The sequence below is a fragment of the Meleagris gallopavo genome, chromosome Z (assembly GCF_905368555.1).
Source record: "Meleagris gallopavo chromosome Z, MGAL_WU_HG_1.1, whole genome shotgun sequence".
Classification (NCBI taxonomy): domain Eukaryota; kingdom Metazoa; phylum Chordata; class Aves; order Galliformes; family Phasianidae; genus Meleagris; species Meleagris gallopavo.
This window is the reverse complement of record NC_139435.1, coordinates 65,721,844-65,746,871: the sequence shown is the minus strand read 5'-3', so window position 1 is coordinate 65,746,871 and position 25,028 is coordinate 65,721,844. Positions and strand designations below refer to the sequence as shown.

The 25,028-nt window shown below is 39.7% G+C and overlaps 1 protein-coding gene and 1 long non-coding RNA gene across 9 annotated transcripts in view; one reads left to right on the top strand and one right to left on the bottom strand.

Annotated features, from left to right (window-relative positions):
* PTBP3 (polypyrimidine tract binding protein 3) overlaps nt 1-184 on the bottom strand; it is a 54,029-nt gene extending 53,845 nt beyond the window's left edge. For both annotated transcript variants that reach the window (XM_085214357.1, XM_085214361.1), the window contains exon 1: nt 43-184. The gene's annotated coding sequence lies outside the window, so the exon portion shown is untranslated. The remainder of the gene's footprint in view (nt 1-42) is intronic.
* Nucleotides 17-25,028, top strand: part of LOC146542348 (uncharacterized) — a 27,251-nt gene continuing 2,239 nt past the window's right edge. Inside the window, exons 1-5 of one of the 7 annotated variants that reach the window (XR_014880679.1) lie at nt 17-1,131; nt 2,283-2,348; nt 8,540-21,962; nt 22,484-22,572; nt 24,162-24,399. This is a non-coding gene — a long non-coding RNA (uncharacterized LOC146542348). Of the gene's footprint in view, nt 1,132-2,282; nt 2,349-8,539; nt 24,400-25,028 lie in introns of all 7 variants that reach the window. The other 6 variants (XR_014880677.1, XR_014880681.1, XR_014880682.1 and 3 more) reach the window with 6 other exon arrangements.

The window sequence follows — 25,028 nt, the reverse complement described above, 5'->3', positions numbered from 1 at the left end:
CGCCGCTCCGTCGCGGCGCCCGCTCCGCCGGCGGGGACTCACCCGTCCATTGCGCAATCTGGGGGCGCGGGGCCGGCGGAGAGCTGCCGCCGGTGGGCATGGAGAGGGGCGCGGCCCCCGCCGCCTTCCCGCCCCTCCGGTCCCACCGCCGCTGCGCAGGCGCGCTGTGGGAGCCTCAACCCGTTCTCGCTGCGCGTGCGCAGGGGGTATTACCGCGGGGACGGGCTTTGCTTCTCGGGTGTAGCTGGCTGCGTGCTGATGCGGGGTGCGGGCGAGCCGCTTCAGGGTCCTCAGAAGAAAGAGGGGAGACCCTCGGCTGTGGTGCAGTTCCCTCAGCTCGTGGCGTTTCGCCGCGCTGTTCCTCGTACTGGGCACTGAACGCAGCCCCAGCCAGAAGGGTCCCGTCACAAGGCGGTTCCTGGCGCAGCCCGAGCCCTGTGCCTCCCACAGCCGGCAGCGGGGCGTGGAGGCCGGCTGCTGTGCTCCCGTAGAGCTCTTTGTCCTGTGTGTCCCCGCAGAAGTGCGTGTGGTGTGGAGGCTGCTCGCATCTCTCTTGGTGTGAGTGACAGGAAAGACTGCTTCAGTGCAAACCTTGTGTGTGGTGTCAGTGCCTGCCTGACAGACTTGGTGCCCTTACAGTCTGAATCCTCTGACACAAAGTGGGGAAAAAGCTTTCGTTGTTTCACGTTCAGTGCCTCACGCAGACAGAATGTGTGACAGCATCGTTCATGAGAAGCAATGGGATTTGCTAAATATTTGCATCTCCTGGAGTTCATGCAATGCAAGAAGCAGTCCGTCACTGAGGCTTCTGGTCTGCAACCTTTTCTCGCTAAGTGATGACAGCAGTGGGAGTGAGCTGTGAGCGCTTTCTAAGAAGTGATACTTGTGTCCTGTTACCTGCACCCACTGCAGGATGAGAAGCTGCAAAGAATTTGACTTGGTTCCTGCCCGCAGCAGAGTGCCCAAGAGAGTGGGTGATTTGGAGATGGTGGAATGCATATGCCAAAGTATTGGTCTGGGTTTGACCAACAGCTGTAGGCTGAGAGTCTTGTCGATCTTGGCAATGGAGCGTGTCCAGAGAAGGGCAGAAAAACTGAAGGATCTGTAGCACAAGTCCTGTGGGGAGTCAAGGTTGGTTATTAGAAAAAATTTCTTCTCAGAAAGAGTGGTGAGTTATTGAAAAAGGCTGCAGAGGGAGGTGCTGGAGTCACTGTCCCTAGAGATGTTTGAGAAATGTGTGCATGTGGCACTTAGGGACATGGTGTGTGGGCGTGGTGAGGTTGATTTGATGGTTGGACTTGATGATCTTAGAGGTCTTTTCCAACCTTAATGATTTTATGATTCCATAAATAGGATGATTTTTTTATTTATTTGAAAGCTATGAAGTCTACAGTGGCAAGACTCATCATCCCTTTTCTACTTTTTGTACCCCAAAGCATGGTGGTAGATTGTAAGCACAACTGCTAGCGTGGCCAGCCTGTACACAGTGTTATGTATGAAACTGACCTTTAAAAAAAAAAAAACTAACTTATTTTTTAAGCTAGATTTGTCCCCTAATGCAAGACAAAAAGTGGATCTCTGTGCTGATTTTCTGCCTTAGTATGAAGGATGGATTGATAGGGCAGGAAGCAAGAGTAAGTCACTTGTAGAAAGGGGGAAGTTTGATACGAGTCTCCAAGATTTTTCTGGTTTGAAAGTACAGCTTCATAAGTACTTCAAACTCATCTGAATTCACTAACCTGGGAAAAATTGTAATCTCAAGTGGAAATTAAAAGAAAGTTTTATATGCTTTCCAGCTTAGATTAGATTTTGTTTATCTGCCTTCTAGTGAAAGCAATACAGTGTACATTGCAAAATGCATTGAAATGACAAACCATTGATATAAACTACAATCCAAAACCACCATGGTTTCCATAGTTTCACTCTTCCATGAACAAAACATTCAATACTATTGCTACTTCAGAGAGCTGAATGTACTAGGTCAGGCAGCAAAGATCATATAATCTTAAGCTATTTTTTTTAAATTGGTCTGAATATGGGTGAATAGAAATACAATAGTTTTGGGTTTTTTTTTTTTCCAGTTCAGTTCAAATAAGAATTTAAACAATTTTAGAGAATTAAAACTCAAATAAAAATTAAATGTCGCCTGTGGAAGAAATGAGGATAAGACTGTGTTGTTTGTTTTAGTTGGTCATTTTTCAAAAGTAATTCTTGAAAACAGATTTTTTTAACAATATAGAAATGTTCAAAAACTTGCTTTTCAATTTCCCCATGAAATACAGGAGCAAGACAAACCATGGCCATCAAAAAAAGAAAAAAACAACCTGCCCAGCATAATGGCTGTTAAGGTAAGATTAGAAGTACTTTCATGAACATGCATTTGAAGTACTGAATATTATTCCTAACATCAAACTCAAAGTCTGTAATATCTGAACCACTTGGGATGATAAAAGAGCACAGAAATAGATTCTAGTATATATATTAATAGTATTTGTTTATATACATTGGAATCTACAAGCATGGTCAATATATCAGAGTGTATTAGTATGTACACATTAGAATATGCTTACGTTTTATAACATACATATATATCAGCAATTGTTTACACATATATATTCCAGTGGTACAGGACCAATTTTGAAAGATCTTCTCTCTGGAAGTCAGGCTGTGAAAAATGCCCTGCTGTTTAATTCCTTGGCTCACGTTACAAGTGAAATACACAATGTAATTTGGAAATATTACGAGTGTTCTCTTGTAATTGATCTCTACACCATAAAAAAAGAAATGAATGTGTTTCACCAGTAATTATCTAGACCATGCTGCCATTGATGAATGCTTTTTAATTCATTTCCAGCTGCTGTTCACAATGCCAATAGAAATTTTAATAGGTTGCTATGGTATAAAAAGAAAATAAACCCTTTGTGATAAGACATGTGAGCTGGTTGTATCACATGCAGGGAACAAAAGAAAGAAAGAAAAAACTAAACATTCTCATCATGGAAAGGAAGAAGCAAAGGGGAGAGGGAGAGAGATGTAAAAAGGATGTGAAAGAAAACACTTCTAGAAATTAAGATTAGGCACTGGGAGTAGTTTCTACCCTCTCTTGGCTGCTTTTACTGGTATGTTTTCTTGTTTTTTCTATTTGTTCAGCAATTTCACTCATCCTTTTTTTTCCTGCTTGCTTCCTTGGCCAGTTGTGTCTCTTACTTTCCTGTTCCTGTAAATTGCACTCTTCCTGATAAATGTCAAATTCATATTTATTGTAACTTCAGGGAAGTTGGTGGAATTGTACTGTCTACAAATAAGGAGTGAGTGATGATGTTGAATGAATATATTGCTTTTCATCTGACTCTTTTGTAAATACGTATAAACTGGATGATGGTCTTGTTTATGTTAAAGTGTATAGTATAATTTAGTTAAATACAACTTCTAACAATGGCAGCAGTCTGTCTGCATAGATCCAATTTATAGCATCAAAGCCTGAGTGTGCAATAGCTGTTCTACTCAGTATATGAATATGACTAGATAGATAAAATCAGCTAACTGGCAACAACCTATGTTTACCTATTTTCAGCAGTGCAATGTTCTATGGAAAATAATTCTTTGAAGTTACTTATCTCAAATTAAAACAAACAAACAAACTAGTACCTTGCATATTTTATCTTACTCATATCTTATTAATAAGGCCAAAAGGAATATCAGTAATACTTGCTTACAACATCCCTAATAAACAGAATTTTCATGCTCTTTAGCTATATATTTTTGAACTAATTGCATGAAACTCTCCTTGATTTAAGCCCACCTATTTGAAAGGTTTTCTTTTATGATACTGAACACCTAAAACATTTTCTCTTTTCTGATTCGTTCAGTTTTTAATGTTTGCCACAAAATCACTGTGTAGTCTTCAAGTAATAGTTCTCATATGCTGTAGCCAGGAAGAGAACATAATTATAAACTGACTCAGTACCAAAATTAGAAGTAAGACTCTTGGTTCCAAACCTCTTTCTTGTCTGTGTCTTACCTGACATGACTGCTTACATTTCCGTGTTTTAATTTATACATCTGTAAGCCAGAAATTGTATTTATTTTGTAACAGAGAAGTTAATGACCATCTCAGAAAGAATATGCTTAACTTTATCAGTGATGATGAGCAATTTAGCATCACCTTCATTCCTTTCTTGCCACTCTAACTAGTAAAAAGTATGAGGTTTGTCTCTTTTCTAACATTTACTGTTGTCATTTTAAGCAATACACACAATTGAGGTCAAATGTTGGCTTTCATAGTTATCTTCTGAACTGTCATCACAACAGATTAGTAGTTTACACATCTTTGCTACATTTCTTATTGTGCCAACTAGGTGTGTCAAGTGAGTGCTGAATCAGTTCTAATTCATAGGAACGCACTCATTACTATATGGTTTTAAGAATTTGGGTTTTTTTATATTTTTTTGTTTTTGGCAGGTAAAAGATCCTCTAACTTGTATTTAATGCAGTGAGAAAATATCTCATTCTCCATTCTGTTTAGATTCCATTTACCTAAAATAATTTTTTGCATCACTGTCTTTCATGAAATTCTCATACTAAACTTTTTCAGTTCTCTGTATAATGCTGTATGTACTCAGATGTGCTGTTTCTGCAAATTCAATACAACTTTATTGAGATTCTCTTTGTTTAATTTGTTAGGGGAAAATAAATAAATAGTTTTATTACCCATCACTAGGACATATAGTTTCCTCTTAACGGCAGTGCATGAACTTTACCAACAACCATGGTTCAAGAAGTAATAGTCCCAGTTAAGCCCAACAACTCGTTGTAATTTGTTGTGTCCTCTGCTGTTTTAACCCATGTACTTAATTAAGGTCATTCCTCAAACTCAGTTTAAAAAAGTAACCTCCTTCTCTGCTTTCTGCTGGGCTCAGTCCTGATGGCCAAAGTGAGGATAATTTTCAGCAATGCAGACAGCAGACATATGGAGAAAGTAGCCATGAACTTAAACCTACCAACCTTGACATCAACTTTCAACGGCCATATGGCTGTTTGCTCCTGGTTGTGTTCATCGTCCCTGCAGTACACTGCATTACAAGCTGCATCTCTGAGTTTGGCTGGATTCAGGGGAGATGCTGAGCAAGGCACTTCCTCCAAGTGAACTAATTCTGCTGAATGGACCCAAGTGGCAATTAGATGTTGTGGTTTACATTCCTGTCCTTTACACAGGAGACTGATGCAGTACAGAAACTAGGTGCAGAATCTTAGCGGGCTCTTACTGACTGCACAAAAAGGAGAAATGTTTTTTTCCAGGCTATTAAAAGCTGTGTTTATCAGAATGCCAAATTTAAGTCAAGCTGGAATGCCTTTGTGTGGCCATGGTTTAAAAGGATTTTACATTTATTTTTTCCTGAGAGATGAACTTGACAAATTTCTGTTCAGCTAGCAACTGTAAAAAATAAATGTGTTAAACTATATGTACTATTTCAGTAGTCACATATTAGGTTTCTACTGAGGAATTTAATTAAAACTGCTGCACAAGAAAGTCTGAAATATATTCATGTGGAAAATGATTTTCTAGTTAAGATTTGATAGCCACTCTGTTTTGGTTCATATCCTGTTTTCAATATGGAACCATTCTTAGACAGTAGTGAACCTAAACAACATTTGTTGACAGCTGGCAAAATAGTATTTGTATATCTCATGGAATTGCTAAGAGACCAAAGCAACTAAATCATGAGTGATGAAAACAACGTAGCTAACTTGTGAGCCGTAAGTGCAATGTACTGCAGATACCGAGTCCTGAACTGCTGGAATGCTCTAGCAAGATCTGAGTCAGGACAAAAGATCATGTGAAGAAAGTAAGAGATGATTTTTGCAGGTCTGAGTGCTAGCACTGGGAGATGGTACATGATAGATAGCAGTAGCAGAAAAGAATATCATTTGTATTTGTTGTTACCAAAGATTAATCTCTAAAGCAAGATCTAGCAAGTTTGGATATATAAAATTATGCTAGAAGATTAGCATGTTATTAGAACCACCTGGAGCTGCAAAATTCCACCTCCCAGAGCAATAAATAAATTCTGTTATTAAAGTAAGCATTGGGCATTGGACAGTTCATGGGGAACCCTTGGAATGCCAACCCAAATCCAGTTTTAAGCTTGGAGGGAGCCATTTTAATCACACAGGTCAGGAGACAAGTGGGAGACTCAGACAAAATGTGGGACTTGCTGTTTCACCTCTGTAGATAACTAGTTTTCTTTGCTGATAAAATAGAACTGAACAGAACCTGCTGCACCTGCCTGTTCTGAGATAATCCTCATCTTATGAGAAAAATAAAATTGTCTAGGATCCACGTAGTGAGTATGGCAGCAGAGATCTCATTCTTAGTCATTTTTGCTGCCCTTCTCTCAGGAATCAACAAGCATGAATCTCGGGTGTATGTGTAATGAGTCATTGCAAATCTAGTGGCTATTCTGTAGATGCATGTAAGATTGTGCCCTGCTCTCAATCTAATTTAGAATACATACCTCAAAATGGTCAGTAAATATCATCCAGTGTTTCTCATTACATTTTTATTGTGCTGTTCGGATGAAATACTCTTTTTTTTTCTTCCCTGTGTGTATGTGAGTTTCCTGTATTAAAAAAAAAAAAATCTCCAAACCCTTTGAATAACACAAAAATTCAGTTTCATATAGTCTGTTTTATTTCTTCAATATGCATTTCTTCAATGATGCATTTTGGCATCGTGATTTACGTCACATTTAACAGTACGTACTGTCACAATATAACAATAATAAATGCAAGAAAATCTTGATGCTTTAATAATTCTGATAATACCAATTTAACACCTAATATTGAAAACCATTTGGCCTAGAGTTTCTTAGCCGATTTAGTTGTTGACCAAAAAGAAACATGTATTTTTTTCTTGTTGTTTTGTGTGTTATTATTATTATCCTGTCTTACCAGTTTTAGCTGTCCACTTTTCAGGACAGGGAATTATTTATCATATTTACATCTTGATGTTCTATGACCAATAGTTCTGATGCGGGACCTATTCAGATTGGTAAAGGTACAAGTAAATTGTATGCAGATTTGCCACTTAGTGTGCAAAGTGCTGTCCTCTGTCTTTTGTGTAGTTTTCCACAAAGTCGTGCACCCTTTTATAACTGACGCCACTGCTCTGCTAAATAATGGAGAAATGACCACATCTTTTCTAGAAAAAAAGTCTTTGTACTTCTACTTATCAAGAGCTCTGCTCAAGTGGAATAGATTTACCTCTTTGAATTGCCTTTCTGTTACAGCTTGACATAACTCATGTAGTAGATTCCTTACCATCTCTATTGCCTTTCTATTCCACTTTACATAGTAGTACTCTATAGCAGATAGCTTATACATTTATTTATAATGCACTTGAAAGTGCTGATGAAGCAAAACTTCTGAGTTGGTCAGTTTGCTGTTAATTGTTGTATTGGAATATCATTACTATACAACAACTTTTTTCTCCATAAAAAAAAATTTCCTCAATATTCTTTCAGATCTGCATATAGGCTTACAGTATTCTATTCCATTAGTGGACCAAACTTTCAATGAGTAATTATCTACTAAATTGAAAAACCTCTTTACTGTAAAGCTCTAGCATGCTTATGTTTCACTTTTCTTACTACAAGATTTTTTGTGTCTGTGTTGTCCCCTTGCAGTCTTTGATGGATCTTGTGTCCTATCATTCTTATGACTCATTTCTTTTACATATGTTCTTTGTTAGTTGGTTGTCTTACTAGATGCCGCAGTGTGATTTTAGAGTTCACTCCCAAATTGCGCTTCACAAACTATAATTTCCAGATCTGTAGAATTTCTTTAATAACAGATGCATAAGCATTATCTCACCTGAACTTTGTAAGTAACCAAATGTACCAATATACATATTAGTGGATGAAAAGTCTTAGCTATGGGAACATCTGCTAGATGTTAGATATCTGGACATCTGGAATAAGAAACATCTGTAACTGCACAATGTTGCTTTTTACATGCAATATCTATTACTTGGCTACTCTTCTGCAGACATTTGGAATTATTTGGAACCAAATACTATTTTGGTGATTGTTGAACAGTTCACACTGACATTTATTTGTTTATGGTGATGATTTGGCCACAAACAGTTTTGAGTGGGTGTACAGTTTCTGAGAGTGCACTCACAAAGACATTTTTCCACTTGCACTTGTGTGGGTCTAAAAAGACTTCAGATTCAAGCTTTAGCCAGCTACCCAAAAACTGGTTCAACTGCTGCATAATGCAACTTTTGAGTATTTGTGTCTTTTATTGAATCATGCTCCAAATGTCTGTGTAATGCTCAAGAACAGAGACCATGACTGGTAATTCTGTACCCAGTCTTTTGCTTCTTCCATTGGAAGAGCATTTAATTTCTGCTGGTAACATTTGCTGCTGATAACTGCTAGCGTTAAACCTAGAGCTTTGGTCCTAGGCTTTGTGCTGTACACTAAACAGAACAGAGTTTAGAATTTTCAGTTAATTTCTGTATTTTGATTTCTTTTAGTAGCTGTCAAATGAACAGTAAAATTACAAAAGAAGTATGAGAGATGGAATGCTTTTGCTTTCTGGGCACAACTAGAAAATAATACAAAAGAGGTACTTCCCTTCTTAAAGGAAATTGCTTCTGTCAGCTCCGCTGAAGTCCAGTCGTAAGAAGTCTTGACCTTACAGAGCTGGAAAGAAGTTGGCAGTCTGGCAGGGGATAAACTGTTCAACACAGACTTGGCACTTGTTTTAGGAAAGTGCTTTTCCACTTCTCTGGTTCTTCCTTATTCAGTTATCTCCCCGTGAGTTGTGAGGAATGACAAATCAACTCTGTCTGTGCTGCTGTGGCGAAATCTTCTCATGGACAGCGATGGAAATTAAAGCTATAGAAACACAGAATCTTTTTGTTTGGAAAAGACCTTCACGATCGCCAAGTCTAACCATCAGTCTAGCCTCTAAACCAAGTCCCTTAGCATCATGTCCACACATCTCTTGAATATCTCTGGTAATGGAAGACTGCCACTTCCTGTTCCAATGCTTGACACTCTCTCTTTGAAGAAATGCTTCCTGATATCCACCCTAAATCTGTTCTGCTGCAACTTAAGGCTGTTTCTTCACATCCTATCACTTATCAGCTGAGAGAAGACTGATGCACTCACTGATTTTTGCAACCTTTTTTCAGTTAGTTGTAGAGAGCAATGAGATCTCCCTTCAGCCATCTCTTCTCCAGACCAAACAACTCCAGTTCCCTCAGCCACTCCTCATATATGTTGCTTTTTAGTCTCTTCACCAGCTTTGTTGCTCTTCTCTGCACCCAACTAAGCAACTCAGTGTCTTTTTTGTACTGAGTGGCCCAAAACTGAACACAGCACTTCAGTTGCAGCCTCACCAGTACAGAGTGACAATCACCTCACTGGATCTACTGACTATGCTATTTCTGATACAAGCCAGGAGCCATTGGTTTTCTCAGCCACACATGCACACTGCTGGCGCATGTTCACCTGAGTGTCAATTAACACTTCCAGGCCTTTTTTGACTGGACAGCTTTTCTGCTGTTCTTTCCTGAGCCTGTAATGCTGCATGGAGTTGTAGTGACCCAACTGCAGGATCCAGAACTGAGCCATGAACTGGATGTCATATGGTTGGACTTAACTCATCGATCCAATCTGCCCAGATCCCACTGCAGAGCTTTTCTACTCTCAAGCAGATGAATACAGCTGCCCAACTTGGTATTATCTGTAAACTTACTGAGGGTGCTCTCAACCCTCTTGTTCAGATCATTGCTTGATTGACTCAGTTTTATTATACTTAAGATACAAAATCTTACAATTCTTAAGTGTAGGGCTAGTGAAAGGATTAGCCATTACCCTTTTTTGATTTTCACTTCTGCTTTTTTCAGGAGACTGTATGAAGATTGAAAAACTTAGTTCAAGCAGTTGCTCTAATGTCTCCACATATTTATTTTAGTATTTTTTGGTGTTCTTTCTTCCTGAAAACTCATAGTAGGAGAAACTTGTGAGCAGGCATGTTCCATTATTTTTAAGTACACATATAATTTGACCACAGCATGAAATCTTAACATTATAAGCATGATCTGTAGCACACTTAATTATGTCTTTTGCTTTCTGAAGGAAATATATAGTACAAAGCAGTGGCCAACTGTATTCTGCTGTAGATACAAACTGTATTTATATAATTCACTGGGTGGAGTCATTTTAGTCCACCTTCCTGTCAGGGCAGTGCTTTGAGCATTAATGCCCAATTCTGCAGGACTTTTGCAAAGACTCAAGAGTTGAATCCAAATTCTGTGAGATACTTGGTCAGAATTACAAAGTATTCATTTCTGAGCTGAGGGTACTTTACTAGATCTTCATATGTGTTTAGTGGCGTATTTCTGGTATCACAGCTTTAATAAAAGATATAGTCAGTTGTAGCAGTGATTAATTTTATTGTTTTTTAGAAATCTTTAAAGGGCATTGTGTCAGAACCAAGTTAATTGACCACATTCTTATATTTTTTGTAGACATGCCTAAGAAATATCTAGTATGTTTAGAGAGCATCCCTACTGCTGTTGTGTTTCACTCGGCTTATACTTATGAGCCCTCTAAAATAGAAATCCGGTAAGGGCACCCATTCAGAAGTAGTAGTCCTGTGGATAATAGAACAGTCATAGATACAATGAGGGCAGTCTAGATTCACAGCTCATCCAAAGTTGGTAATTTCTTGCTGCCCACCCACTCACTTAACACACCACAAGAGCAAGCTTCACACACACTCACACAAAATCTGTTTTTAAAAGTTAGTATTTTCATGCCTTTTGTTCTACAGGTGAAATTCTATTTTCCTCATATTCTGTCAAACAGTCTTATTGATCTCAGTGGTACCTCCCACATGCGTTACGTCAACAGGACTGAACATGTAGCTCACCTCTGTTTCTTTATATATGAAATTAATTCAAGCAGATGGAAGTGTCAAGGTAGTCTGTACTTCACTTCCCCTTGGAAGACTGTGAGCAAAGTAAAAAATTATGTGTAGTGAGTACCCTTGTTGATTCCTGCTAATATGACCTTGATACAGAACAGAAATAGGAGTGTCTTGATGCAAATTCTTACTCCTCCTGTTTTGTCTAACTCTCACTGACTTCCCAGAAGGGAACTGGACCAGTTTTAGTAATATCTTTTAGCAGAACACCCTAGACAGTCTCTCTTCCTTTGCCAGAGGTGTGTACAGTGCAATTGTTCAGTGTGTGTTTCCAGTGCTGGTACTGTTTGAGATTTTTTTTACAGACGTTGTAGGAATGCTTTGAATAAAGCTGTTGAAGCTCAGTTATCTGTGTGAAAAGTGCTAGGATAAACAGGTGTGCTTTTGTTCTTGGGAATGGTGCTTTGTGCTGATCCTCCAACGTGACATTGAAAGTAAGATATTCTTATCCTTACAAAATGCACAGTCACTAAGGGATGAAAGTGTGAAAACTGCTTCTTTGCTGTGTCCCTCAGCTATCTCTGTCTTCCTTTCAATAAAAAGCTGAATGTCTCTATCTCTTGGACAAAGAGATAGGGTGAGTAGAGACAAAACTGGCTAACAGTTCTCTCTGCTAATTCAAAACCTAAATTAGGCGCCAAAATACAAGATTTAAACAAAGATTTAGGAACGTTTGGAGGCAAAAGTAGTAGAAACATGAAGGTGAGGGAAGAATATTACTATATTATACAATTACTATGTTATTATACATAGTAACAAAACAGTACACTATGAGCAGATATGCAGGATGATGCTCCATTCTTTCTAGATATCAGAATTACAAACCGAAAGTTACAGAAAATAAATTGTGAGATGAAAAAGCCTTCTCTTGGTTACAGCAAACCTTGTGCATACCCCTATTTCTGTAATCAGCTCTATGGAGCAGTAGGCACAAGACAGCAGGGGCAGCCCTGATGACTATTTCCTGTATAAGCCCTTTGAAGATGCTGGCATCTCTTCAAGGTCTGTAAAACTTGTTTTTACAACTGATGGTGCCACAGTTTTTCCTTTCTTTTCCTTAGCCTCCACCTTGTAGGCTATCTTGAATGCCAGCTTTGCATAGTCTCACTGAAACAGAGATACCCATTTGTACTTGCTTTGAAATACCAGTACCCTTCTACTGATATCATAATAAATGCTGAAATCTAGTCACTCCTTTAGTGCTTTTTTTCATCCTTTCTGAATATCCCTTCTGTCTTACTCCTTACCCATCCTCTTGTCAATATCCATCCTTAGTACAACAACAGCTAATTGCAGCTTTCTGAAGAAAACTAACATGGAAAACCACACTATTACTCACCACTAGATGTAGTATTTTGTGTATAGTCTGATCTGCAAAGACAGTAATATGTAATCATATAGAAGAATGTTAGGTAGAATTAAGAGTACCTCATTTTTAAAGACACTGGAGAATAAAAATAAAAAAAAACAGATTTTCTGCTTGACACGGGTGATTTAGCCTTGTCTGAAACTAGTTCTGGCATATGATATTAAGGAAGGATGTAGCTGGAGTATTTTTAATTAATCTTCTTGTTCACATCGGCCCTTTAGTTCTTTGCATGACTATGTATGTGAATGTAAAAGGGGGAGGCTGCATCTTATTGATGCTGATGTTATTTAGTGAATGTTTTCTTTTTGTTCAGCTTTGTTTTCATGGTAGATATACTCACTGCTAATTTATTGCGGTCTTATTAAAAAGCTTCGCTTTGAAGATTAAGATGATAGCTTCACCATGGCTTTTTGTTTTGTTTGATATTGGTTTTGCTGGCTTTCTTAAAAACAAAAATGTCTAAAAGGTGTACCATCAGTTAGACATTAAACAGAAATAGGAAATTACATTTGACACTTGACTTAGTCAAACATTTTTCTAGCCATCTGCATTTTGGTCTGCTGTTATAATCAGTGTTCTCCATTTATCAAACTATTTTGAGACGTGGTACAATGAAGGTTATGAGCTACATATTGCTCTTACCATTTTCTCTTCTTTTAAGTATGATATATACATAATGTAGTCTGCAGAATCTACAACACGAGTACAGTGCACCAGCCTCACCACTGCTTCAGTACAGAAATGTAATTAAAATAAAAATAGCCACATGTGAAGACTGCCTGTTTTTAGATGCGATCAACACTGAAAAAGTTTTGCATGTACGATACAGATTAAGAAGGAACCTGGAAAAATTTCTTAACCTCTTTGGTGGACGTATCTCCATTAAACATAGCAGACAAAAACATGAAAAAATAATCCTTTTGCCAGTTTCTAATTCTGGCTAACTGATGAAGGATCATCATCAATATTGCTAGCGTGCAAGCTGGAAGAGGCTTGCTCACTTAGCTGTGTCAGTAGAAGCTTGCATTGCCTTTACAAAGAGAACCACAACATACCTGAAATTACCATTGGCTTTTTAGCTGCAGTAGTAAAAGTAATATAACAGAAAATTGGTACAGGTTCACACTTGGTGTATTTATTTAATGGTAGCTCTTCCTGTCTAGCAGAGCCGGCAGATCTTCAAGGAAGCTTTCCTCAGGGCACAAGAGCTCTCCCATCCCCAGGTGTAGGAGGTCGGGAAAGGAAGGCATAAGACCAGCATGGCTGAAGCAGGACCTGTGGGTCAAACTCAAGAGCAAGAAGAAAATGCACGGGCAGTGGAAACAGGGACAGGTACCACGGAAGAGTATTAGGAAACTGCTAGGCAATCTAGGGATGGGATCAGGAAAGCCAAGGCCCAGCTTGAACCGAGCTTGACAAGAGATGAGAAGAACAAGAAAGACTTTTACAGGTACCTCAACCAGAAAAGGAAAGCCCAGAGATGTGTCACAGCCCTCCTAGTGAGTGACAGAGGCAAGCTGGAAACAACAGACGAGGAGAAGACTGAGGTACTCAACAATTTTTTTTTGCCTTGGTCTTCTCTGATAACTGCTTATCACAAAGCTCTCAAATGTTTGGTTTGGAAGGAGGGAATTGGTGAAGCAATGTCACTCCTGCTGTAAGCAAAGATCAGCTTCATGACCACCTGAGGAACCCAAATATTCACACGTCTATGGATCCCAGAGTCCCAAGGAAATAGCTGATGTAGTTACCAAGCCATTCCTGATGCTATTTGAAGTCATGCAATAAGGTGAAGTCCCTGATGACTGGAAAAAAGGCAACATCTCATGCATTTTTAAGAAGGGTAAAAAGGATGACTCCAGAAACTACCAACCTGTTAGTCACACCTCTGTGCCAGGGAATATCATGGAACAGATCCTCCTGGAAGCTATGCTAAGGCAGATGGAATATAGGGAGGTGATACAGGAAAACCACCATGGCTTCACCAAGAGCAAGTCTTGACTGACCACCATAATTACCTCCTATGATAGTGTAATTGCATCAGTAGGTAAGGGAAGAACCACTGATGTCACCTATCTGGACATTGGTAAGGCCTTTGACATGATACCCCACAACATTCTTCTCTCCAAATTGGAAAAATATGAATTTGATGGGTAGACTGTTTGATGGACAAAGAACTGGCTGCAGGATTGAATTCAGAGAGCGGTGGTCAATGCTCAATGTTTAGAGAACAGTGACAGCTGATGACACATAGAGCTCTGTGGTGGGACTGATACTCTTTTATACTTTCATCAGTGACACTGACAGTGGGATTGAGTGCACCGTCAGCAAGTTTGCAAATGACACCAAGCTGTAGGGTGCAGTCGAGTGTCAAGGATGCCATACAGAGGAACTTAGGTGTGAGCAGTGGGCCCAAGAGGACCTCATGAGGTTCAATAAATCCAAGTACAAGGTCTTGCACCTGGGTCAAGGCGGTCTCCACTACTGATATAAGCTAGGGGATTGAATGATTGAGCACAACCCTGGGTGTACTGGAGAATGGTAAGCTGGATGTGAGCCAAAAATGTGCCCTCTGCAGCCCAGAGATCCAATTGTATCCTGGGCTGCATTAAAAGGAGCATAGCAAGCGGAACGAGAGAGGTGATCCTGCAGGTGGGACCTCACTGGAGTACTGCATCCAGATGTGAAGTCCTCAGCACAGGAGAGACATTTACTTGATGGAGCCCATCCAGAGGAGGGACACAAAAATGATCCAGGAGATGGAACAGCTCTCCAATGAGAACATTATGAGACATCTGGGGCTGTTCAGCCTGGAGAAGAGAAGGCTGTGAGGTGTCCTGATAGTGGCCTTTCAGTATCTAAAGGGGAGCTACAGGAAAGAAGGGGACAGACTCTTTATCAGGGTCTCTTTTGACAGAAGAAGGGAAATGGCTTCAAACTTGAAAAGAGCAGACTGAGATTTAGATAGAAGGAAGAAATCATTTACAGTGAGAATGGTGAGGCACTAGAACAGGTTGTCCAGGGATGTGGTTGATGCCCCATCCCTGGAGACTTTCAAGACCAGGCTGGACCAGGCTCTGAACAACCTGATGTAGCTGTGCATGTGCCTGTTCATTGCAGGGAAGCTGGACTAGATGACCTTTAAAGATCCCTTCCAACTATGAGGATTCTATGATTCTGTGATCAAAAATTCAAGAAAGATACTAAGTGGAGCTGTTCTTCATATCTCTCCAACTGAGAGAAAAGAATGTGATGTGGGACTATATGAAAGGCCTTGCAGAAGTCCAGGTAGATGACACCAGTTGTTCTTCATTTGTTGACTGATGCCATCGCTCCAGTGTAGAGGGCCACCTGACTGGTCAAGCACAATCTATTCTTGGTGAAGACATGCTGGCTTGGATCACTTTCTCTTTTCACATGTCCCTTAACATAGATTCTAGGATGATGAGTGATCTTCCCGGGTACAGATATGAGGCTCACTGGCCTGTAATTTCCAGGTCTTCCTTTCTACCCTTCTTAAAAATGGGAGTGATGTTTCCTTTTTGCGATATTTCCACATGCAAATGAGTGCAAATGATAATGACACATTGAAAAATGTTTGAGTTTATTAAACGATCTTTGTGCATTTAGTTTTCCTTCTTGAAATGAAAGTAATAATGTGTCTAGAAACAATGAGCATTTTGTCCATCGTCTTTTATACTCATGAGGGCTGTGAGTGTTCCTGAAGTTTTCAGTTTCCTCATCTTCTAGGAAAGAGTTTTTCCACTAGCAGTGGGTACTGGAAGATCCCAGGCAGAGCCAAACTCGGAAGACAGATAGCTGAATTTCAGAATCCAAATCTCAAGGGAGGATTCTGTAGAAAAATGAACAGCAGTCCAGAGAGGATGTGCAGAAACCTGAAGTCAGAGGTCTCTGATCAGTCATGAAGGTGACACTGACTAAGAGTGGCGAATGGTGGTGTTGGCAGGTGCTGTTGCTGTTGACGTACTTGTCAAGTCCCATCTCACAGCTAGATCCCTGTGGGCAGTGCTTTGTGCCTGCACAGTGTCTGACTGAAATCACTGCATAGCCTCAGGAAGCTTTCTCTTATTGTAATAACCACTGGAGCCACTAGATACAGGCTCCCCTTGCCTTAATGAGGAGTAATGTTTTATAATCCTTTGGCGTCAACTAGGTAACAAAGAAAACACTTTTACCAGCTTCTGCTGGGTTCAGGGGTTTGTTGTATTTATTTTCTCCTTGTCCTAGATTAGTTTTAATACTCATTTCATTACCTGTATTTGCAGACAGATTTCTTTCAATCCAAGCAAGTGCAGAAACTCTATGATAGTATTACAAAGCATTGATTTTGTAAAATCATAGAATCATAGAATAGCTTAGGTTGGAAAAGACCTTGAAGATCATCAAGTCCAAACACAACCTAACCATATTACCCTAACAATCTTCTGCTAAATCATGTCCCTGAGCACCACATATTTACATACCAGTTTTTGTTTTGATTTTAGTTAGGATGCTGACTAGTATTTGTGTAGGGTTCTCCTGTTCTGTTCTGATCCTGTACATCTCATAGTGCATGGTTGTTGTTTTTTTTTGTTTGGTTGGTTGGGTTTTTTTGTTCATTTGTAGTAAGAAGTATTTCTCCATAAAGAATATTCATAGATTTGAGTTGTTGCTCAAGCCTTAGTATCACAGCTCTCTTCTTTTGCTTCATTTTACAGGGACTTTGTATTAACTGACTGTTTTTATTCCCAAAATAAGTTATTTTATCTTATCTTGACACAGTCCTGCTTGTATTATCTCACCATGCTGGGGTGTCCTTATGCTTTTTCTAACAAGCAAAATTCTTTATTTTCCCTTGAATTTCCCTTTCCTTGAATTCCTTATCATATCTTCTTTCAACTTCCTTGGTTTATACTCATTCTGGGTTTTTTTTTTTGTTGTTGTTTTTTTTTTAATGTTCAGTTAATCATTGCATTCAGCTTAGGACCTTTTCTCACAGTTTTCCTTTGACTTGTTTGTTAGAATATAATTCAGAAGACGGTCATTCTGAGTCCTGGCACATTTCCCTTCTCTTTCCTTTGATCTATAAAATAACTGCTCTGCAAGCTGACCTGTCAAGCAATTCCTTATAAATAAAATGTGCCTTTCCCAAGACAGGTTCTTGCATGGATCAGGAGGCTGAAGATATTGGCCTTGCCTAGTAGAAGGTTTTCCGATCTGTATTTTCTCTGGAATTGTGGTTGGAGGAGATGACATCCCCATGGATTCGTAATGGCAGGAAACATTTGGCTGATGAACTACTGTTTTACATATTGCTTTGAAGATGTTTCTTCACTCTTAATAAGATGCATCTCTTCGTAGGGAAACCTCCACTTCTAGTAAGCTATTGTTCAGCTTCTGCAGGAGAGCCTCATGATCCTGCAAGTCTGGATACTACATGCAGCAGCGTGTGCCTCTGTGTGTGGCTTTGCTGTGTTTTCCTTTTGCAGTATCTTGTTCCAATTCACTTCTAGGAAAATATGGAACAGGTACAATGACTCCTTCCCGTTCTCTGCCAGATCTTATCCCATGCTAAAGCAATTAGGTTTATTTGCTTCAGCTTTGCATACTAAGAATGAAATTAGACAAGATATTTCAATGACAAATCTTATACTGGTCTGTACTTTGTTGGATGCAATTGCTAATAGAAACAATGATTGATTTGCACAATAATAGGATCAATTAGGATGACTTTTCAGCATATTCCTGATATGCTAATTGCCTTTAAAAAAGAAAAATATTCGCTTTTGGGAGCATACTTCATGATAGTAATTGCCAAGAGGATGACAGCCTGCAGAGTCACTGTCTTTGCCACACTTTCTAGCAAAGACCCTAACTCACTGCAAAACACTCAGCATTTATTAACCACTTTCTGCACTGAAAAACAATTATTCACTTAATGATCCTTTTTTACCGTCACTGCTTACCGAAATGCAGTTAGACAAATTCATCCATGCATTTTTCCATAACATGTTTATCGAGGCTGAGTAAACACTAGCAGAAGTATGTGTCCAAAGTTAAGAAGAAATACTATGTAATATGAATAGCAAAGATACTGCATTTTTGTCTTCTCCTCTGGAGTCAAGGACTGCCTGCTGGCAGAAAGGCTTGCTAGGGCTAGTTTTAAGTTTCTGTGCCATATCTCAGCTCTTAGTTGAAGCATTAGGTTAATTTCTGTCTCTTCGTATATGTTACTTATGGTTTCATTTCAGGGGTATAGTGAATGAAGCCGGAACTTAAATCTCAATTAACTTTCTAAGACAGCATATGACAATACTGAATCTAGTTTGGAAGTATTATTCTAGTTTGGTGGTAGTTTTTTGAATGTCAGATTGTTTTAAAACAGTTATAAATCCACCAGTTTTTCTTGTACTTGGCTTATAAGTAATATTTGCATTGCTGTTTCTTTTCTGGCCACTGAGTAAAGCTGTCTGCTAACAGTAACATTTGAATTAGTTTGCTTAAGGAGATGAGCTAAAACTTTAAGGCAGTAGTTAGGCTTCTCCGCTTTTGTTAGAAATCCAACAGGACTTGCTTTCATTATCCTTGCTTAAGGATATCCTGTAACTCCTCTGCAGAAATAAATCTGCTTGTAAAGGAAAATCTGGACATCATGTTTCTCTCATGTAGTTGCTTTTAACTTTGCCTGATTTTGGTTAAATTAATCAAAATGCCTTCCCTTTGAAATCTTTGTGCTACATAATGCATGCTAAAATTGTGCTTCTTACCCATATGTTGGATATATTAGACCTGAGTGATGACTAATTAATTCTGTGCTCTGATACCGATCTTCTCTACCACCTGTGAAATATACAGTGAATATTTATTGTTGTAAATTGCTAAGAAATTAGATGCTTTGATTTGGGGGTTATAATAGAGAAAACAGGACTTTTAGCGATTCTTCTTCATGTATTTATGTGCTACTTATGATTAGGATGCATATTAAGGTCCCACTATAATTGGCTTCTCTGAATTTTTGCACAGAGGTCAGATAGTTTTGGTCCTTTTGCAAAGGAATGAGGGAGGAAAGCACCATACCCTCCTCTTTGCATACCTGCCTGAAGACCAAGGACACAGCAACCTTGATAGTGTTACGCTGACATCTCATTCCAATATGCCAACAAAGGAGTTCTTGAAAACCAACTCTAATTTTTAAAAGTTAGTGGAAATTTTTGAAGACAGAAAGTAGTCTTCCCTCACCCTTTCCCTCCTTCGGTTTGATTTTCTCTCTGACTCAGCTGACAGCAATGCTTTGTATGAGAGCCAAGGAACAGGACAGCGGGAGAGGGAAACTGGAATCCTGTGTCTTTGTGTCAGGGCAATTTGCTGCAGCACCACACTTGCAGGATTCACCCTTCCCAGCAGATGTGAATGGCAGAAGAGATCTGAATTATAAAACCTGCAATCAGGCTGTGTATTCTGTACCGGTGGCTCCTGGGGATAAGGGTGGGACAGGTTGTGCTCAGCTTGTGTTCATGGCTGACCAGCTCTCAGGTAACTCAGGTTACAGCAACCAGAACACATCAAATAGTGGTCAAGTGCAAACTTTGTTAGAGCAGTTCTTGTTTCACAGAAACCTCTTGCTAAACACTGAAGTCAAGAACTTTCTGCTAAGAGCACATTTTTCCTGCCAGTGTGCACAATGGAACCGCTCTACTGTTATGAAATAGCCTGATGGAGTTACAGAGGAAATGGCAACTGTGAATGCTTTTTGCAAGTCAAACAGGAAAATACCATGAATCAATAAAATCCAGAGGAGATGTAGTTGTCAAATTTGTAAGTTTTAAGTCTAATTCATCCCACTATGATTTGTAATAATGAACAGTTTTGTCAAGTTTTTGAAGTGATTCTTTATTCATTGTGAGTCACAGTACTTCTGAGATGTTTAAAATCACTGGGAGCAGAAACGTACTTTGCTGCTCACAGGGTTAAACTACAGCAATCTAGATAGCCGGGATATTCTTCATTCACTCCATCAAAATAGAAGAAACATTTTTAATTCTTTTTTATCTGAAGTAGTCCTTTATGATATACTCCCTATAGGATTCACAGATTTTAGTCTATTAAATCAAGAGGTGAGAACGAAGCATTTACCATTATGTTGACTTAAAACTGTCTCTTGGCTTCAGACCCATCTCTAATACCTGCTGAATTGCACAGAACAAGGCATAACCACAAAGAAAACGTGTTTCCCAACATCATCGTGCCTTCAGGTGTCAGAATTACACTCCGTAACTCTTGCATATAATACTTGTCTCTCAGCTTCGAGTTAATAACAATAAACTCCCCTTCTAATTTTAAAGTAACAGAAAGCTCACTTTTATCTACTGATTAGTAAGAAGTAAGGAAGAGACTTCGATATCCTCCCTTTGGAATTGTTGTAATGCTTTCACTTAAGCCTTCTGATCCGATTTGTAGGGGTTCAGTTGTTGAAGGATTAAAATTTTCTCATAACCAAAAAGCAGTTCTCTGCTGTTAGCTCCTTCCGAGATTTTTCACTTATCTCCAAGGTCAGGTGGAGACATCAAGGGACTGGGAATATGCTTTGTCTGTGAGATAGCTCCAGAGGGCTTTGCAGAGTTCTCCCACATACCAACTCTATTTATTTCTTCTTAATTTAAGCAATGTGCTCTGGCTTAGAAGAAAACCACACATGAGTAGCCTCCAGCTGTTTTAAAGCTGATTGCACTTACCTACTTTTCAGACTGTTTTAGACATCTTTCTTTTCTTAGTTTTAACAACTAGTATTTTCATAAGGTGCCACTGCTTCAGAGCAGCTTTCTCTTCCTGTCAGGCTGTTTTAGGTTTTTATCCCTAGCGGACTACTTATAAGATCCACTTTCTGTTTTCCATAAGATATTAAAGAGGATTTCCTCTACAGATTACATCTTTGTCACTCTGCTCATTTCATTACCCTGGGTGTTAAGGGAACATTTCCTTTCTGCAGTCGATGAATGCGTGAAAGTAAGTTATTTGGGAACCTATAGGTGCACCGCAGACTGGCACCCCTCCATTAGCCCCTAAGGAAATCATGCTGTGCATTCTGTCCTGTATGGGTTATGCTTTTTATTAAAATTTGAATGGCCCTTCATCATCATGTCATAGGTAAAGAAAAAATAATAAACGCTCTAGGTCTGAGATAGTGCTCTCAATAATACGTGATTGTTTTTGAGCATGAGCTTATTATTGCTGTTACATTTAGAATACATATATAGAAATATAATAGGGTGTTTATCTCCACTGAATGTTAAATGGTCAGTGGAGGAACCCACAGAGTTGGTGGGGTTTGTCTTTTAGCATCTTGCTCCCCAAAGCACTTCACAATGACCCTGTCCTTACTACTTACACAAACACACCCATGTGGATAAATTCTTTATAATCATCTCCTCATTCTGGTAATAAAATCACCCAAAAGAAGCATCCTGCAGCCCCACTGTTGCCCCCTCTAGTACAGGAAGAAGATCTTTGATGAAGAAAAGAGCACTTAGGCAGTATGAATCTCTGAGCAGATGTGCTTCATGTCTCCAGGCTGCTGCTGAACCCCAAAGGAGCTGTAAGTCCATGCAACTACCTTCACTTTTGCAGTATGACTGAATTAGGCACAGAAATGTGGATAAAAGAGGCATTAAACGGGAAAATCAGAGCAGTAGGCCTTAAAGGCACACAGCTTTCAAAACTGCTTGGAGAGCAGAGCAAACTCTTTGCAAAGATCTATTACCACACACAGTACCATTTGGTTAAGTCAAAACACATACATTCTAATTGAGTATGATGGTCTTCACATATAATTTATAACTGTAAAAAAGGTATGTTTCAATTGAAGAAAAAAAAAGAGATCTCTTCCCTCTCCTTAACAGTGTTTACAACTGGCAATGAAGTGTCTTGCTGTGGAAAATATGGCCCCTAACTAGATAAAGAATTCCAACAGAACTATGTATTTCAGATATACCTATCCTAAGTTGGGATATTTGTTATTCCGCACTTTTGTGTGCATGATAACAATCAGGGGAAACATGCAATTAAGTTGACTGATACTGAGAAACAAAAATCTAACCTTGATGCTCATTGCCCCAGTGTAACAGAGCGTCTAAGCTGACTGACAAGTCAATGAGGCTGTGGTGAGAGACACGATTTGGAATCCTTCAGGATCAGAATGCTTATCGGTGAGTCTGAGGGAGATGCCTCTAGGCCACAGCAGGTGTTACAAAGGGAAAAGTTTGATACAACTTGTTTTATTTGTCTGCTAGAGACAAATGAGAAATGAATAGGAAGAAGCTATGATTTCTTTGCTGACTGCAGGTAAATCAGAACTGCATACTGTAGGAGAAGCTTAAATGAGCAGCAGTAGAAGTGCGAATGAATGGTGTGCTCTCTGTTCTGCTAGGATGGATGTGTGACCAGCGTGACATACCAATCTTCCACTCCCAAATCATGCTTTCCTGGAGGGCCTTCAGAACTCTCTCACTGAGCCCATAAATACACTTTCTAGGAGGGGAAGGTCCCCAGAGTGCCCATGACCACCAGAACACCTGACACTGGCACTCCGTGCCTTGCTTGCTGAGCCTCTTTATATTTTCACCTCTCCCACCAAGATGCAGGAGTAAGGCCCGTCAAGGGCTGTACGCCTGCGTGCTCCCTTGTGACCGCATTGTGTTGTGGATGCCAACAAAGAGAAATCACAGACAATGCAGAATAGCTGATAATTGCATTAACCAGGACTGGTTTGACTGCGCTTTGATTGTGTGCTGAACACACTTAGACAGATCTTCATTAATTTAGGGGCTGAAGAGAGGCTGTAGGTCTGTGCACAATATTCAGTTTCCCTCCACATGCAAACATATCTTTTGAAAAGCCAAACCTTGATCTTGTTTGAGGTACATGAAAAAATTTAACTGTAGTAAATCCACTGAACTTAAATTTATTTGTGGAAATTTATCTATTCCCATAGATCTAGTCTGCTGTTTATTGTCTTGCATGTGCTGTTGCATTAGACAGAAAAACACAATATGGTATACTTCCTTTTGTTCCAAAGGAAGTGACAGTTGTTACTCTTTCCAGCAAATCTAATTGCATCAAGTGTTTCTCACACAATACTCACAATTAAGGTTTCCAAAAGAACTACTGAACTATAAGACAGAGGGGAGCTGTTATTCATAGACGTTGGATTAAATCTAATTTGTGAGTGTAGCAGAAGCTACTTATACATGGGTGCTTAAAGCACATTTCATCTTACTAATTCTTCCTTCCTCCTACATTCTGAAAGAATACTTGAACTGCTCAAGGATATTTAAATGCCCTGAGCTTTTCCAGGAAATGTTGGAATATTTGTAGACAAAAGAGAACAGGCAGATGACTAGGGTGGTGCAAGGTGTGAAAAAACATAGGGCTACTACCAAGGGAATGGGGATCAGCTGAGTCATCAGAAGAACAGGGTTTCAAATATTCATTTTTACACAAATGCAATTGTGAATGAATAGGTCCATTATTCCAAGAGGGAAGGCAAAAAGTGAGATGGAGCAAAGCCTCCACTGCCTTCAGGTGAAGTTGAAGAGACATCTATCACGTTAGCACAGGGTGGAAATAGACTGGAAACTGCTTGACTCTACACTAGATGGAAAATTTGCACTGAGTCATAGTGCTTTATGGGACATGAGAGGCCAAAAGGTTTACACTGCATTATGTAAAACAAACTCCCTTCCATGTTGTAGGCATGCTTGACTCCTTGTTACTGTTCTGTGTCTTTTGATTTCAGAGCTCTCTGTAGGTTGTCAGCATGCTTGTCACAGCACGTTCAGCATTTTGCAAGCAGCTTCCAGCTGCAGGGAATTGACAACTGCTACCAGGAGCAGCCCACAGCACTGGAGATGATGCTGCCCTGCTGCCACCTCCAGGTTGTGCTCAAAAATCTTGTAAGATCTGCAGTTCCCTCCAGCTCCTCCGGATCTGAGCAAGACTGGATCAAAGAAGGATAAGGTACCCCGTTTTTCGAGGTAACAAGGTTTTGTATTCATAGGGGAAAAAAAGATGTAGTCCAACATGAAAATGTTCATCTTTAAAATCTTCCTCAGTCTTCAAGGGAAGGAGCTGGAATTACACTTGATTAATTTTTCCCCATTCAGAGTTCTCAGGAATGTCACCAGCTGAGGAATCAGCAAAACTCTTTTCCAATTTTGTTTTCAACTCTCATCTTTTGGCAGCTAACTTTGCATCTCCCAGATTCCAGCCACCCCCAGTTTCCAAATACACCACCACCTTCCCTGCAGGCTTGGGGAGGAGTGGCTGGAAAGCTGCCTGATAGAAAGGGACCTTGATGTTCTGATGGACAGTCAGCTGAACATGAGCCACCAGTGTGCCCAGGTGGCCAAGAAGGCCAATGGCATCCTGGCTTGTATCAGGAATGGTGTGGTGAGCAGGACTAGGGAAGTCATCCTGCCCCTGTACTCAGCACTGGTGAGGCCTCACCTCGAGTACTGTGTTCAGTTTTGGGCACCTCAGTACAGAAAAGACGTGGAGGTACTGGAGCAGGTCCGGAGGAGGACAACGAGGCTAGTGAAGGGCTTGGAAAATCAGCCCTATGAGGAGAGGCTGAGGGAGCTGGGACTGTTTAGTCTGGGGAAGA